Raw genomic sequence first — 13,509 nt, 5'->3', positions numbered from 1 at the left:
CCTCATAAGGCTTTTAGAGAGCATGAAATGTTCAAACTTATTTGCAAGAAAATAACAGAATGTGCATGGCATTATGGTGTATTACACACTTAGAGAAAAAAGAAATAAACCACAAAAGTAGTGCCTCTTTTAACACTCAGGGACAGCCAGTTGATTTAATTTGTACCAAAACAAATTAACTAGTGTCTCGATGGGTAAAGTGTGTGTATCAGTTACACCAAGAAATTGAAATATTGATTAATAATTGAAAAGGATAGTATTATATGGGTGGAAATGTAAATACCACTTTCAATACTCTCATGAAATCTGACTTGCATCGAGGGCTTTGTGATATATTGACAATTTAAAAATGCAGAAATTAAAAATATCTCATCAATGAATCATTTAAATTTTCCTATACTATCCAAAAGTTTTTGTCAATATGCAACTAATCACTAAATCAGTAAAACAGATGTATAGAAAAATCATATTATGTCTGTGTCTGCAGCTTTTTTTTAATTGTTATTCAGAATGATTCTTATAACAAAATCTTCCATGGGAATTGTTAAGGTAGAATGCTCATTGGAAAAGATTTTTTCTCACCATGAAATCTTATTATTCAAATAAGTCCTATCATGGTATTTCCTGATCACACTAAACTCAATGACATAGAACTTTTCTCCCTGCTTTGTTTTCATGTGTGCAAAGACAATAAAGGTATTGGGTGTTTAGGGGGTTTTTCTCTGTAGGAATAAGGGATAAATTCAAACCAATGATGCCATATCATTTTATAATGCCATTTCATTTAAATAGTTAAAAAAAAAGATAGTTGATTGTATCAAAATTGAATGAACCAATGGGTAGTTCTTGAAATTTGACAGTGTGATCTCTAAGATGTTAGCTGTTATTCCTTACAAAATAACTCTATAGTCACTAATATTTATAGAATGCTTTGTACATTAACATCCACTTCTGAAAGATGAGAAATCTAGTGCTCCTGTTTGTGGCAAAGGGCCATCTTCGTACAAGTCTTTAACCCCAACCATTCTGCCATACATAAACAGTTTTAATCAAAGACTGGGGTATTCAGTAGTACATCTGCCTTCCTCATTTTCCTTTCTTCTTCTACCTCACTTGAAACTATTCATGAGCCATCACCCACTCCCACATCCTCATTGTTGGGCTGCTTATAGCCAGACCCTTGTGCACAGGGCATTGCTTTTTCATCAGAGAAACTGATAAATTAGGGGTGAAAACCCACCTTCAAGGCCTTAAGACGAAATGTACCTGCACTGGGTGAACAGTGGGCTGCAGCCCAGCAGGTTTTCCTTCAGAAAACCTGTACCTCCTCTCTCCCACAGCTAGCTCCCACCTGTCCAGTTGCAAGAACCTATGGGTGCTGCACTGGGGTTGTCTGGAGCAGCTCCTGTCTGATTCCATCCAGTCCAGCAAAGCTGGAGGAAGGGTGGACAGTGAGCTGAACACAAGCCAGCACAGGACACCTTTAGCAAAGCAGTCCAAGGGTGTGATGGGCTGCATAAGCAAGGGTCTTGGCAGTAAGGCTTGAAAGATTGCTTGGAGGTGAATCTGCTGAGGGATGCCAACAAGGACTTCTCTAAATGTCTAAGTGGCAAAGACCAGGGAAAGGATGAGTCCATTGCTGAATAGGGCAGGAGATATGTTGCCTTGGCTCCAGTGATAAGGCAGAGGTGAAAACTCACCTGCAAAGCCACAAGAAGGTACCAAAACCTCCCGCACAGCAGGCTTTCCCTCTTTGGGGCATCTACTTTCCTAGCTGGGTAACAAACAGTAAACAGTTCCTTGGAACACGGGTGTCACTGTGACATCACCCCAACCTCGCTGCTTTTCAGAGGCCACAAGCTCTGTCCCCTGACTCTCTGTCCAGGACTCCTGCAGGCACACACTCAAGGTAAGCAGGCTCCAGAAGGAGCTTTGGCTTGTTAGAGAGCAGCAGCTGCAGGCACTGGAGCAAAGGAAGCTTCTTCCAATCTCGTGTCCCGTCTGCTCCGTTCTGTGGGGCTGTGGGTCCCGCACAGGAGCTGCCCCAGAGCTGGGAGTGGCGGGAGGGTGCTGGAGCTTTCCAGCACTGAAGGCTCTCTGCCTTTCCCTACTGAGGCCTTCAGGTACCCTCTGCTGAACACAGTAATGGCTTGCCCCCGGGCTCTCAGCCATCTAACTTGAGCTCTGGGGAGATGTGGACACCAGGCCTTCCCTTCCTGCTCTTGCTCCCTCTCTACCTCCTGCCAAGAAGCAGACCTCCAAAGGGTCTGTCCAACTTCCTTCCAGGCCCCAGTGGGATCCTTTCCAACCTAGGGTCACATGGGCTTTTCATGTCTGCCTTTCCCTGATGCATGGGCAGGAAGTTTCCCCTGCACCTCAATGTTCAGTGATGGCTGCTTACCTATGGGCAGTAAGGACAGAAGGAAGGGGTGTGAGGCTGTCCTTGGGCCAGCTTGCCCACAAGGACACCTGCTGCTGTTGCTGTTGCTGCTGCTGCTGCTTTGAAGCCCAGAAAGTGACCCCTTCAGGAGACCCTTACCTTCCCTATCCCACAGTTTGCTTGCGCTTTCCTTGTCTTTCCCCTCTGAGCACCAGAGAAAGCCAGACATCAAGACACTTTGCGTGTCTCCCTCTCCAGGACCAGGTGAGGGGCACTGAGCAAGCCCTAGAGGAGAGACTCTGGTACAAGGGGCAGCATGAGCCAGCCACCACCAGCAGGGCCATCAGAAATGGCAGCGGCAGATGGCCTATGCCCCATCTGCCTGGGTGACCTTGAAAATGCTACCTATGTGGAGGTCTGTCGGCATCGCTTTTGCTTCATCTGTATCTGGGAATGGGCCAAACTGACAGAGACCTGCCCACTGTGCAAGCACCCTTTCAAGCGACTGCTGTGCGCTGTGACAGTGGACAACCACGAGGAGCATGCGGCTGGCTGGTCTGCCGGCCTCCAAGGGAAGGCAGCCAGGATCCAGAGCAGATCCCCACAGTGGCACTCTACAACCTGAGTCACAGGCATGCTGACACTCAGCCCTCCACGGGGAGAAGGGAGACTGTGGGGACAGAGTGAGTGCAGATGGACCCAGCAGCTGTGGGGTCCTCTGATGCCACTTCTCAGCAGGCGGCTGCAGCCAGCACTTCTCATGAGGGAACACCACTGAGCACAAGGAAGCACCTGGCCAGCCCTGCTGCCACACCAAACTGCAGGTGCACCAGCAGGGCTGCTGCAGCTCCTGCAACCGTCTGATCTCTTTCACTTGCAATAAACAGCCAGGCGCTTTCAATTTTGGGATGTGTATCATGATTTCAATCATTTTTAATTGCTGCAACAGAAGATGTTTCCCCTCCTGCTTTCCCTGCTTTCCACTTCCAAGCACCAGGGCAGGGGTGTCCAAATTCTATGCCCAGCAGCTGCTCCTGCTGGTGCTTCTGTATCCAAATGTTCCCAGCCATTCTTTAGGCCCTACTCTCAGTGTAGCAGAGTGTGGCTACAATGACTGATAGTACCCAGGGAGGCCACAAGCGACAGCAGGGGAAACAGACAAGACTACTCTCCGTTGTTTAGCACAGGAATCCATTTTAATTCCCCCCAACACCCCGTGCTGGCGGCAGGGGGCAGGAGGCAGAGGCCTGGGGGCCCAAGCAGAGCCCCAGAGAGCCGAGAGCAGACAGAGGGCGGACAGAGACCTGCGGCTGGGATTTTAACAGGAGTCCCATGGGAGGAGTCTTAAACTCAGATTAAAGCCTCCTCAGAAGATGAAGGCTCCACATCTCAGTCCATCTCAGACAGCAGCAGCTGAAACTCCCCCCACCTGAGTCCCCATGGCTGTGGCTGGCAGGCGGGAGGGGACTGGTTGTGTTCTTCTGGCTAAATGCTCTCTGGGAATGCGAGTTCAGAAGCGGTATTAAAATGTCTGTATTGAAGGGAACCTGGATGGCCTATTTCCAGAAAGAAGTCAGGGGAAAATCCACATGAAGTAGTTTTGGCTACTTTCTTCACCATGGAAATTCACACATAGACACAGAAGTGCCCTGAACAACAAGGTATAAGAAGGGATCAATCCACAAACTATCCAAACTTATCTTTATCTATGAGCCATTTTCAAGGGATGGAAACATGCCAACACTGACACAGAAACTAAACTGTAAACCACAAGACAACGCAATGCACAATCCTTCCTGGTTTGGACCTACAAGGCATCCCAAGACATAGACAATTGCTCAGTGCTGGTGCTAAGCTGGCCAACCCCAGTGACCAAGTCTGAAGCAAGCTGTTCCTGTGGTTTTGGCTGGTCCAGAAACAGCCTAGCTCCTTCACTCTCCAAGCCAGGCATGTGACAAAGCAGCTCTGCAGATGGGGTCCTGGGGGACAGCAAGCAGCAAAGGACCATATTCCATGATTATTTGTCATGGAGGTGATTGGTCAAAGGTTGGATTCAGTGACTTTGGAGGTGTTTTCTATCCTAAATGATTATGTGATTCTGTAATTTCTACCAATTAGCAACTGATAGAAATAAGGTGGAAAAAAAGGAAATGTTTTCTGTTTACTAATGTAAAAGTGATTTTCTTAGGAATATTGCAAAATAAATATTTCATCATTTTACTGTGTCTTTACTGCAGGGTCTGCCAGAAAGTAACAGGGAAGTCATCCTCTTTCCTAAAAAAAGTAATGTTTTTTGATGCATCGATTTCAGAGAATCAGACCTGAAAATATGGAGAAATTACACTAAATATATTTTTACTTTTGTCAGTATAACTTGTCATATGTCTGTGGTTTCACTGGTGTTACTGACAATTCATACCTCAGTAGTCATTTGGACTTGTTATAAATTATAGAACCACAGATACAATAGCCCAGATATTTGACATTATTTCCAAGCTGTGTTAACACATATCTCACCCTCTATGTTTACTGACTAACACATAGTTGGAAGTGGATTTGATCAAACATTCATTTCTCGTAAAAGAAGTCTCCTAACAAAAAGCAATTTTGCCAAAATCTTTAACAAGCAAGTACTAAGGTCTACAAAAGAAATATCAGCCCACCACTGGTCTTTACTTTCAGAGTTGAGACTATATAATCTTATTATACAGGGAGAATAATTTTTTTAAAAAAAAGTTGTTTCTAACAATTGAATTTGGAATTATAACCAGAAAAACCCCACAAATAAATAAACTAACCCAAAAAAATGATGCTTCTCAAAACAGCACTAGCCTGGAAACGGGTTGCATTTGTTTTTGGGTTTTTTTTTTTTTTTTTTTTTTTTTTTGTGACTATAGAAAGGAAGAGGAAAAATAATTTTAATTACACAGATGTTTGTACTTGAACCCACACATAAAACAGTAGAATCCCTGTGATACAATCAACATACTGTGATAACATGCTATGCCTTGGTAAAAATGTCCAAATAACTTCTTTACACAAATGATCATGAAGAGTATGGGTATTTTAGTGTAAAAGTCTCAATATGCAATAAGTAGACTAACAGTTAAAATTATGTTATCAGTTATATGAAGGAGCTTGTAGGCACCTTTTTTCTTACCTTTTCATTTTTATTTCATTTATAAAACAGAGCAAAATCTTCAGAGCTGAGAGAGCTTCACAGTTGGAACACACCAGGAAAAATATCAACTTAGATTATACAAATCCATTAATAGAATTGCACATGTAGCTCAGGTTGGAAGGCTTCTAAAAGTATCATCTGCTCCAAGCTTTTCTGTGAAAGGGAGACTAGAAGAGCTCTTGTAGCACCCCCTGAGGAGGTTGTTCCAGTGAATGATTGTTACTCCTACAAAAAGCCTCTTCCAATGCAACTTGGACTCATTGCCTTTGTCTTCTCTGCATGGGTCCTTGTGAAGAGAGACCCTTCTCTTCACAGCTGCCCTTTGAATCCTGGAATACTCTGCTAATGTCCCTCATGAGCCTTCTCCATTGAGATGAGATCTAGGTCCTTCAGTGTTTCCCCACAGGTCAGGTTCTCCAGCTCTTATTATCTTTGTGACTCTCTGGACATTCTCCAGCCTGTCTGTGTTTTTCTTCTTATGAAAACCAGAACTGAACACAATACTCCAGCTGAGACCTGACAAGATCTGAGTGGAAAGACAACAACTTTAACTCTGCTAGTAGTGTCCCTGTGAATGCAGCCTGGGAGATGTTTTTTTTGACCTGACCCATCAATTTAGCTCCCAAAAAAATCCACTAAATAACAACCAAATAATTGTTTTCTTTTCTTTCTCTAATGTTAGAAAACAGATATAGATTTATCAATTTTAGTCCAGCTACTTTTCTTACTATTAAACTTCTTTTATTCCTTTCATTTTTCTGAGACACTCAAATTATAAATAAGAGTTCCATCCTTATGCTAAAAGGTCTAGGCAGGTCTTCTGTATTATGATTATTCTTACAATATCAAACCTGGCTGGAACAGCTGTGACTAAAAGTAATTTTATAAAAGCCAAAACGTTTCCTGAGAGGAACATTGGTTTCAATGAATTTTTCAAAGGAAGGTTTTCTGCAGTCAAGAGCTTCCTGGTCACTTCTAATGAGAAAGAGTGAGGAAAAGAGATGAATTAAAAACCTCAGGTATTATTTGGGAAAAATAAATCAATTTTTGACAGAATTCCAGTGTCAAAATAATATTTTTGGCCATTCCAAAGTGGAATAGAAACAAAGTTTTAGGTTTTAAAATTCTTTTTCTGCCAAGCTCTCTGCCACATGTGCTGACACTTACTGAGAACCTTCATTTCCAGAACACCTGTTCATGGTTCAGTGAAACCAGTATTTTATGCCATGGGTTGTCTTGAGATATAAAGAACTATCTATTATTTGATACCTGAAAACAAAAATTATGAAATAATTGAGTGTGAGTACAGAAAATAAACTATAAATTTCATATTAAGGGTTATTTATATACTGTCTGTTAGTGAGGAAAACAGCATAATAATCCACAGCCATCGCTCCGTTCTTGGGTTCACTTCAAGCTCTAATGCAAAAAAAACCAAACCAAACCAAACCAAACCAAACCAAACCAAACCAAACCAAACAAGAAAAACCAAACCAAACCAAAAAAAACAAACAAAAGGCAAAGCTTCACAGGCTAAGATTTATTTCTGCTGCTACTGAGCAAAGTGATATGATTTAAAAATTCTGAGAAAATATTCAGAAGAATATTTTCACTTTAAAATTATAGTAAATGCTTTTGGTGTACAGATTCACATGGAGACTTACAGGTGTAGGGGATTTGATGGGCTGTGACTAAGCAAACTGTGGGAATTGAACAAGGTCCTTGCAAAAGCATTCCATAATTTTTGAAAGAACAAGTCTGTGCTAACTGAAGAAAGGCAAATGCTTCATCCATCTTGATAAAAGGGGCAAACTCACCAATCTGGGAAATCAGAGATTAGTCTGTTTTACTCAGTCCAGCACCAAATTGCCTCCGACTAACCTGATTGTTTTTTATGATAAAAAGGTTGGAAATGTGTTTGAAGAGAGAGAAGTGGATATAATTTACCTTATGTGACTGAAGGGAAAGCAAGGGGTGTCATTTACCCCAACTTTCTTACTCTTTCAACACTGGTTCCTGTAATATTGTTGTTCCGTGTTAGGAAGGCCCAGTCAAGGTTTAGATTGATGGACCAGATGGCTACACAACCGATCTGTTTGGATGACTGGACTCAGAGGGTAGTGGTTAATGAGTTGTCCTCTACCCAGAGACCACTATCCAGTGGTACAATGCAGAAATCTACCCCGTGGGACCATTCTTGTGTAAGAACTTTGTAGCTGATGAGGTGACAGAGTGCAATCTCATCAAGCTTGCAAATGACTCCACACTGGGTAACTAGCCCATATGCTCAAGGGTAGGGCAAAGGGACCTACACAGGCTGGAAGAATGGGCCACAAGGAATCTCACAAAATACAAGGACAAATTAAAAATGCTGCACCTGGGCAGGAAGAGCTCCTTGAGGTGACACAAACAGAGGCCTGAAGACTGGTGAGCAGCTCTGGCAGACATGAGCAAGCAGTGCTCTAACACCAAGGAGACCTAGCAGTCTCCTAAGCTCTATTTATGGGAGTTGAGACAACACATAGAGGGACTGATACTGAGTTTTTGTCAGTTCAGTTCAGATAATACACTATTAAACGGGAAGAAGCTTGAAGGCAGAGCAAAATCTAACTGCCTTTTACTTATAAACGTTCATAAAGAGCCAACGTGTAATCTGGTCAGTCAGCGTGAAGGATAATACCACATGCTGTGCTTGAATACCTCTTGTTATCCTATACTCATTGCTTTATAGTAAGAGTGTAAAGCCCCCAGATTGATAAGGGCAAAATTGTTCCATAAAAATTATATTACTGTAAAAGCTAACTTTGTCTGAGAAATGGCACTAATGGGATTAATGATATAAAAGCAGTGAGAAATTTTTTGTGCTTTATTTCTAACAGGAAATTGGGACTTGATTGATTCATGTGACACCACAGCACAGACTCCCTAACACTACTGTGTCGTGGAAGCTTTGCAGAGCCCTCCTCCAGCATGGAGTCTGCAGCAGGATCTGCAGGGAGTCAGCTGGCACAGGGAAGGAAGGAAGGAAGGAAGGAAGGAAGGAAGGAAGGAAGGAAGGAAGGAAGGAAGGAAGGAAGGAAGGAAGGAAGGAAGGAAGGAAGGAAGGAAGGAAGGAAGGAAGGAAGGAAGGAAGGAAGGAAGGAAGGAAGGAAGGAAGGAAGGAAGGAAGGAAGGAAGGAAGGAAGGAAGGAAGGAAGGAAGGAAGGAAGGAAGGAAGGAAGGAAGGAAGGAAGGAAGGATCCTTCTGTATGTACTATTCTTAAGGCACATCCTTTGAACTAAATTTGTTTTGATGTGAATATGGGGAGTAAGGAGGAGGACTAGTGCTAAGCAAAATGCATACTTCCAATGTAGCTCAACTTTTTGGAAGACAATAAGAAATTAAAGAAAACAAAAACAATCTGAAAACATATTATACTGTAATTGTGCTAATGCATAACTTCAAAGACCTGTTTGTAAGTTCATGTGGAATGGTTATAAAGTATGCAAAAATAAATGGGAAGTTAGCTGCTTCTTTCTCTTTTCTGAGAATATGCTTGTTTCATTATCAACTTTCTTCCCTCCACAGCACATTTTACAGCCAAAGTGCCATTGCATTAAGAATTTTAGCCTCATTTGCATAATGCTAATAGCAGAAAGGCAGGTTTGCTTAACTATCCATACCGGAATGGGATTGCTGTAGCTCTGGAAGAAATGGAACCACTTGTTAAAAAAAAAAAAAAAAAAAAAAAAAAAAGAAAGTAGCTGATACTAGACTGTCAGCCAGAAACTGATTTTGCTGCTATTGCAAACACTTTTATTATCTCAACTAAGCAGACATGTGTCATTAATTCAAAAGAAAACATTCCAACAATCCTGTACCTCATCCTGCTTTTATTGTGCAGTGGGATGGGGGTATTACTGAAATAACAGGACTTCAGTTGACAGCATTAAAAAAAAATAAAATAGGACATTATATAGCATTTTATTTTTTCCTTCTTAAAGAGAAAATAAAAAAATCTTCACTAGCCCCCAAACAAAATCTCAAACACTTGACTCTTAAGATGAAGCCAGAAGTACAGCATGCCTGCAATATCTTTATTGCTGTTAGTGAGAATTCAAGGCACAGAGAGAGGCAAAGATCTTCCTCATGTTATTGTAAAGAGATCTTTTCATCAGAATGAAATGGTTAAAACAATCCTAACTGCACTAATTGACACAAGCTCTGTGTCTTGGATGTTAAGGAGAATTTTAAACTTTTGAAGTTGTATAGATTAGATTCTCTCTACACATACAAAGAAATAAAATAGTCATTTTACAAAATTATGAAAGAGTTCTATACACAAGAAAATACATCAAAAATTTTCTAGATATTTTCTGACCTTATCGTGACAACATAATCCATATTCTAAAGGACAAAAGAGAAATTTAACCATATTAAATGCTCCTTACCTATAAAAAGAATATATATTTTTAAAATCTGCTACATTGTTTTTAGCAAGTCTTTAGCAACTTGATGTTTGCAAACAAAAATGGGATTGATGTGAATGAGTTAGTATGAAACTCTAGAAAACATAAATATATATATGTATACCACCAAGGAAATAGTAATCATCCTGCAAAGGATGTCTTTTAGGTTTTCTTGATTTTCTCTGGTTGTGTTTGTAGTTTCTAATAACATTTAAAAAAAAAACCCAAAAAACAAAGCCCTACCCCTGGTTTTTAGGAGATCTGGTCTACAGAAAAGAATATTCTTTTTAGCTGTATATATATTATGAAAGCATATAGGATCATCTTCAGGTGCATAAAAATAAATATCCTACTGTTGGTCACAAAAGAAGCCTCTTGCTTTATTACAGATATTTAATAATTCTGGAAAGATTTTAAAGTTTGCTGAAATATGTAAAATGTAAACAGTGTTTACTGCTATAAATTATGGAATAAATTACAGGTCATGGCTCTAAGCAAGGAAATATATGCAAGGGCTGATATCAAATAACAAACAAGCACTACCTGTACTTTGTGGTGGGAGTTCAGACAATATAGGAGATTAGGAAAGAAAAATTACAAAAGCAACTTGTCTCCAAAGAATTTCACAAAAGAAGGAAAAATAAAATCTCTTAACATTTTTTATAGAGGAGAATGAATTCTTGATAAAAATACAATTAATTTAATTCAAAAATTATAAGAGAGTAGAAGGAGGATAGATTCTAATAGCACCATGTGGCCCAAACCTGTCAGAATTAAAGATATTTGCAGTGGTTAGTTATTGAACTATGTTCAGTTGTTTATGCAAGAAAAATATGACCAAACGCATTTCAAGCAGATATTCTCATGAAACTAGGCATGTAAAGTTCTTGTAAAGTGTCAATTCAGAATGTCTTTTCCTATTAAGCGTGTCAAAATTGGTTAATTATATTTGGTAGCATTGTTTTGCAACTTGCCTGTCATTTAATCTATATTTTTTTAAATCACTTAGATAAATTTTTCTATTAAAAGTTAAATTTTCATTTCTTGAGGCAGATTTTGCTCACATAATTCTTGTTAGTCAGTACAAATATTTAATAAAAATTTATAGAAGATTTCTTGTAAACTGAATACAAATAAAATGTACAGAGAACAAAAACAGAAATGTCCAAGTTTCTACAATGAAATAAAGAGGAAAAGATGTCCTGATTTTATGGTTGTTTTAGATCTTGAGAAATACAAAAAAATCTTGTTACTCTACTAACTTTGAGCATACATGAGACAACTAAGAACAGCAATGAGATGTAACTTAGCTATCTAAATACTTCTCTTCACAGTGCAAAACAGGTCAATGCATCAGTGTCAAGATTTTAATGGAAAAAAAAAGAATCTTTCAAACTTTCAAATCTTTCAAATTTTTCAAAACTGATGCCTGAAATATCTGGCTTACGTGTGGGAAGCTTGAATTTGATATTGGCAAAAAGTAATCCTGTCATGTTGAGACTAAAATTGGTTGCTCAAAATCATACAAGATTCATATTTTATGGTGTTAATCTACTTTCAAGTGAGCCAAAGATCACTGTTTTCTTTAAATAAGATTTACTTTAAATATGTTTTCTGAATATACCACTGCTCCAGATAGGCAGCTAGGGAATTCTGTAGTTTGCTGACCTCACTAGTGACTCTGGGCTGTAGAAGTTAATTCTTGCAGAGAGAAATTATATTCAGTTTATATCCTGTAATCCTTCCACACTGAAATGTTGTATTGATTTATTAATATTTTATCATTAACAGGTAATAAAAAACTATGTACTTATGAGAAAAATGAAAAATATAAACTGAAATATTGTATGCTTGCAATGTTGATACAGACCTGCAAATCTTGAAACATACTTTGCTAACAAATCTCAAAACATCCTTTGCTAACAGATCTCAAATGGCTGGCTTACACACACAGATGCACATGCACACAGACAGGTTTGCATGTAGCCAAAAGCACCCACCTGCCTCACCCACCCCTTTTCCTCCTCAGTGTCCCTAAGGTTTCTCTGTGTTGTGTTACTGCAGTGGGCCAGCTGGGGCAACAGATAAACCCTTTTACTTACAACAGTTATTTAATATTTACTAGATCTACCTCCAGCTTTGTTATGTATTTGATATTAATCTCTGCCAGACAAATTGTTTTGAGATTACATGCAGTTATAATGGTTCTGTCAGCATGAGAGTTTAGCTTGGACACTTCTGTAAAATAAAACTATATGGTTTCAAGGACCTTAGCATAAAGAACTGATATCAGTCTGCATTCCCAACATTCTCACTAAGAGCTTTATGATTTGAGCTATTTAGAAAGACAAGCAGAGATTCTTTCACTTATACTGTGAAAAAAAATAGAATATCTTACTGAATTCTGTGTAGAGCACAACATCTAAGACATGCTTGGGGAATTCTTGCATAAATTAATTCTCTTGAGTGTGCACAGGAGCAGGACCTAGTGACTATGTGACTGAACTTCCAAGAGCTACGACAGTGCTGATGGAACTTTGTTCACTGAGAATTAGAGAGTATATGCTATACTTTAGCAATGCAATGAAATTCAGCTTAAACTTAGTTTTACAGCGAATACTAGGAGTTTTCTTTTTTTTGTTTTCTGTTTTACAAATATGATCTTCAACCGCTCTTTTCATTTAGGAAACCTTCTTGACAATACCATATGTTTAGAAAATATCATTAATTTTGATTTCTCTAAATACAGTAGAAATGTTCCCCTATACTTTTGAGAGATGATATAGTTATTTCAAAGAGCAATTTAAAAACATAAATAAAACACTAAAATAAAATAAAATAATAGAATAGAATAGAATAAAATAGAATAGAATAAAATAGAATAGAATTTAATAAAATAAATAAAATAAAATAAAATAAAATAAAATAAAATAAAATAAAATAAAATAAAATAAAATAATAAAATAAAATAAAATAAAATAATTAAATAAAATAATATAAAATAAAATAAAATAAATCAATGGGTTGGTTTGTTTTCATTAGGTAAGGCCCCTCTCCTGAGGCTGTTATTTCAGTGTAGTGTACTTAGGAGTTTAATAGCTATCTATTTGCATTGCTTTGATTCTTATAAATGAGATTACAGTAATATTCTTAAAAGATGTTTATCTGTAGTTGAGAGCCAAATAACTGTGCAGTTCAAAGGGTTATAAAATATATTTTCATTTCTGTTTAGATAGAAGATCAGATATTTGCTAAGTGATTTCTGTTTGGTTAGGAAATGAGACACCAAGCAATAAGAACTGAAGTAGAATCAGCATATTCACAAAGATGCCAGAGATGTTGTTTCTCAGGAGCTGGATATGGACAAACAGCATAAGAGAAGACTCAGGAATGAACAATTATAAGTTTGTCTTCTGACAACAACCAAGTCTTTTTTCTTTCCTGAAAGTTTTTTCTTAGCTCCAGCCATATTTCCATATGTAGTCCAATGCACTTCCAT

General features: G+C 38.8%; 2 long non-coding RNA genes across 3 annotated transcripts; one reads left to right on the top strand and one right to left on the bottom strand.

Annotated features, from left to right (window-relative positions):
* The first annotated feature begins 1,353 nt into the window (after positions 1 to 1,353).
* On the top strand, positions 1,354 to 4,632 carry LOC135301786 (uncharacterized). 2 transcript variants are annotated; one of them, XR_010363522.1, is made up of 3 exons: positions 1,414 to 1,909; positions 2,639 to 4,041; positions 4,618 to 4,632. It is a non-coding gene; the product is annotated as an uncharacterized LOC135301786 (long non-coding RNA). The 2 variants fall into 2 exon arrangements; XR_010363521.1 differs by lacking the exon at positions 4,618 to 4,632 and having other exon boundaries at positions 1,354 to 1,909; positions 2,639 to 3,281.
* A 1,303-nt stretch (positions 4,633 to 5,935) lies between these two features.
* On the bottom strand, positions 5,936 to 7,763 carry LOC135301787 (uncharacterized). Its single transcript, XR_010363523.1, has 2 exons — positions 7,509 to 7,763; positions 5,936 to 6,087 (listed from the first exon to the last, which is right to left on the bottom strand). It is a non-coding gene; the product is annotated as an uncharacterized LOC135301787 (long non-coding RNA).
* Between the last annotated feature and the right edge of the window lie 5,746 nt (positions 7,764 to 13,509).

Source organism: Passer domesticus, chromosome 5 (assembly GCF_036417665.1).
Source record: "Passer domesticus isolate bPasDom1 chromosome 5, bPasDom1.hap1, whole genome shotgun sequence".
In the NCBI taxonomy this organism is placed as follows: Eukaryota; Metazoa; Chordata; class Aves; order Passeriformes; family Passeridae; genus Passer; species Passer domesticus.
This window is presented reverse-complemented; position numbering and strand designations above follow the sequence as displayed.